Raw genomic sequence first — 4,489 nt, 5'->3', positions numbered from 1 at the left:
TTTTTTTGCTTTTTTTGCACAGCATACACCTCCAAACACCCGAGCAACGCCGGGCACCCCTGCTAGTATATATATATATAAAATAGAAAAGAGGCTTGCCTTTTTTTTTTCTATTGTTCTTAGCCTTTGGGCCGGGATCAAAGTGTAGTATCTGTTCCGGCAGATACTGCACTTAAGATAATTTGTACCAGTCAATGGAGGGGAAACCCTCTATACTGGGACAATTATTATTTTTGGCAACCAGAGTGACCCCTTTTAGGGGAGCTGGTTTTTACCTCACATTAAAAACGGCCTTGTGCCTAATTTGCTCAGTGGGGGAGCAAATAAATACCATCTGTCCCGACAGATACTGCACTTAAGATAATTTGTACCAGTCAATGGAGGGGAAACCCTCTATACTGGGACAATTATTATTTTTGGTAACCAGAGTGCCCCCTTTTTGCCTACTTTTAGGGGAGCTGGTTTTTACCTCACATTAAAAACGGCCTTGTGCCTAATTTGCTCAGTGGGGGAGCAAATAAATACCATCTGTTCCGGCAGATGCTGCACTTAAGATAATTTGTACCAGTCAATGGAGGGGAAACCCTCTATACTGGGACAATTATTATTTTTGGTAACAAGAGTGCCCCCTTTTTGCCTACTTTAAGGGGAGCTGGTTTTTACCTCACATTAAAAACGGCCTTGTGCCTAATTTGCTCAGTGGGGGAGCAAATAAACACCATCTGTTCCGGCAGATACTGCACTTAAGATAATTTGTACCAGTCAATGGAGGGGAAACCCTCTATACTGGGACAATTATTATTTTTGGTAACCAGAGTGCCCCCTTTTTGCCTACTTTTAGGGGAGCTGGTTTTTACCTCACATTAAAAACGGCCTTGTGCCTAATTTGCTCAGTGGGGGGGCAAATAAATACCATCTGTTCCGGCAGATACTGCAAGCTATGACTAGCTATGACTAGCAAAGACCAGATGTGGGGGCAACCCCACATGCCTGACCTTTAACCAGCTCCCATTTCCCACCTCTCGGGAGCTGGTCCCCTTTTTCCCTTCCCCCTCCCTTCACTCCTCACATTAAAAATCGGCCTTGTGCCTAATTTGCTCGGTGGGGGAGCAAATAAACACCATCAAAGTGTAGTATCTGTTCCGACAGATACTGCAAGCTATGACTAGTTATGACTAGCTATGACTAGCAAAGACCAGATGTGGGGGCAACCCCACATGCCTGACCTTTAACCAGCTCCCATTTCCCACCTCTCGGGAGCTGGTCCCCTTTTCCCTTCCCCCTCCCTTCACTCCTCACATTAAAAATTGGCCTTGTGCCTAATTTGCTCGATGGGGGAGCAAATAAATACCATCTGTTCCGGCAGATACTGCAAGCTATGACTAGCCATGACTAGCAAAGACCAGATGTGGGGGCAACCCCACATGCCTGACCTTTAACCAGCTCCCATTTCCCACCTCTCGGGAGCTGGTCCCCTTTTCCCTTCCCCCTCCCTTCACTCCTCACATTAAAAATTGGCCTTGTGCCTAATTTGCTCGGTGGGGGAGCAAATAAATACCATCTGTTCCGGCAGATGCTGCAAGCTATGACTAGCTATGACTAGCAAGGACCAGATGTGGGGGCAGCCCCACATGCCTGACCTTTAACCAGCTCCCATTTCCCACCTCTCGGGAGCTGGTTCCCTTTTTCCCTTCCCCCTCCCTTCACTCCTCACATTAAAAATTGGCCTTGTGCCTAATTTGCTCGGTGGGGAAGCAAATAAATACCATCTGTTCCGGCAGATACTGCAAGCTATGACTAGCTATGACTAGCAAAGACCAGATGTGGGGGCAACCCCACATGCCTGACCTTTAACCAGCTCCCATTTCCCACCTCTCGGGAGCTGCTCCCCTTTTCCCTTCCCCCTCCCTTCACTCCTCACATTAAAAATTGGCCTTGTGCCTAATTTGCTCGGTGGGGGAGCAAATAAATACAATCTGTTCCGGCAGATGCTGCTAGCTATGACTAGCTATGACTAGCAAGGACCAGATGTGGGGGCAGCCCCACATGCCTGACCTTTAACCAGCTCCCATTTCCCACCTCTCGGGAGCTGGTCCCCTTTTTCCCTTCCCCCTCCCTTCACTCCTCACATTAAAAATTGGCCTTGTGCCTAATTTGCTCGGTGGGGAAGCAAATAAATACCATCTGTTCCGGCAGATACTGCAAGCTATGACTAGCTATGACTAGCAAAGACCAGATGTGGGGGCAACCCCACATGCCTGACCTTTAACCAGCTCCCATTTCCCACCTCTCGGGAGCTGGTCCCCTTTTCCCTTCTCCCTTCCTTCACTCCTCACATTAAAAATTGGCCTTGTGCCTAATTTGCTCGGTGGGAGAGCAAATAAATACCATCTGTTCCGGTAGATACTGCAAGCTATGACTAGCTATGACTAGCAAGGACCAGATGTGGGGGCAGCCCCACATGCCTGACCTTTAACCAGCTCCCATTTCCCACCTCTCAGGAGCTGGTCCCCTTTTTCCCTTCCCCCTCCCTTCACTCCTCACATTAAAAATTGGCCTTGTGCTTATTTGCTCGGTGGGGGAGCAAATAAATACCATCTGTTCCGGCAGATACTGCAAGCAAAGACCATATGTGGGGGCAACTCCACATATAAGACCTTCGTCAATGTAGGGGCAACCCTTCATACCAATTGTCACTATCCAGCTCCCCTACTCCCCGGGGAGTTGGTCCCCATTTCCCCTTCACTCCTCACTTTAAAAATCGGCCTTGTGCCTAAATTGCTCGGTGGGGGAGCAAATAAATACCATCTGTTCCGACAGATGCTGCGAGCAAAGACCATATGTGGGGGAAACCCCACATATGAACTATCCAGCTCCCATTTCCCACCTCTCGGGAGCAGGATCCCCTTTCCCTCCCCCCTCCCTCCATCTCCACATTAAAAAACGGCCTTGTGCCTAATTTGCTCAGTGGGGAAGCAAATAAATACCTAGTATCTGTTCCGGCAGATACTGCAAGCAAAGACCATATGTGGGGGAAACCCCACATATAAGACCTTGGTCAATGTAGGGACAACCCTTCATACCAATTGTCACTATCCAGCTCCCTTACTCCCCGGGGAGTTGGTCCCCATTTCCCCTTCACTCCTCACTTTAAAAATCGGCCTTGTGCCTAATTTGCTCGGTGGGGGAGCAAATAAATACCTTGCCTTTTTTCTGTTGTTCTTGGCTTTCGGGCCGGGATCAAAGTGTAGTATATGTTCTGAAGATGCTGCACTTAAGATAATTTGTACCAGTCAATGGAGGGGAAACCCTCTATGCTGGGACAATTATTATTTTTGGTAACCAGAGTGCCCCCCTTTTGCCTACTTTTAGAGGAGTTGGTTTTACCCCACATTAAACACGGCCTTGTGCCTAATTTGCTTTGGTGAGGAAGCAAATAAATACTATATATATATATATATATATATATATATATATATATATATATATATATATATATATTCTACTCATGAAGAATGTATAGTCTGTGTATGTGTGTGTGTTATAGTTAAATGTTCACTTGATTGAAAACCGGAAACGAATTAGGTGAGTTCGTGTCCAGAAAAAAATAAAACTTTGCGTTGGGGCATTTTTGGTGAGTATTTTTCGATGTCAGTTACACTAGAAACACAGGAAACCGACACATTTCTAAATTAATTCTATTTATAAAAGAGAAAACGAAGAAAAAAAAAGGCGATAGAAAAAGTGCACGAAAATGATGACTTTAATTACACACAATATTTGAAGTTTTCGCATTTTTTTCTGTTTTCTTTGAATGCATGTAGAGTAATGTTTTTTTGTGACAAATCTTGATTAAGTTTCTCTAAAATAATTATAATTTCTAAAGGGAGCCAGATATATATATATATATATATATATATATATATATATATATATATATATATGTATATATATACATATATAAATATATATATATATATATATATATATATATATATATATATATATATATATATATATATGAATGATTGTTAAGATGGATAAAATCCGACGATATGAAAAATAAATTGGAGGTGGAAGGACGTTTCGCCCGATTTATGCGGGCTTTTTCAAGAGGTATGGTCATTGACCATCCCTCTTGAAAAAGCCCGTCATTAACTATCCTACTTGAAAAAGCTCGCATAAATCGGGCGAAACGTTGAGCGTTTAGGTCCTTCCACCTCACCTCCAATCTATTTTTCATATATATATATATATATATATATATATATATATATATATATATGCTAGCGAGGAGGAGCCCAGCTTTGCCCGGTCATAAGAAATGCTTAAATATGATATTTAGTGTGTCCAGATTTCGTATATAATTATTATAGAGTCGTGATTTAAAAAAATTAAAAAAGGGTATTTGGATGTCATCCACTGAAATCGAAAGCGAAAGCCAAACTGTAGCATTCAAAGCTTGTGACGTTACAACTGTACAAACATG

The sequence above is a fragment of the Euprymna scolopes genome, chromosome 16 (genome assembly GCF_053919585.1).
Source record: "Euprymna scolopes isolate OS-2025 chromosome 16, ASM5391958v1, whole genome shotgun sequence".
NCBI lineage: Eukaryota > Metazoa > Mollusca > Cephalopoda > Sepiida > Sepiolidae > Euprymna > Euprymna scolopes.
The sequence above is the reverse complement of the archived record's forward strand: the minus strand, read 5'-3'. Positions refer to the sequence as shown.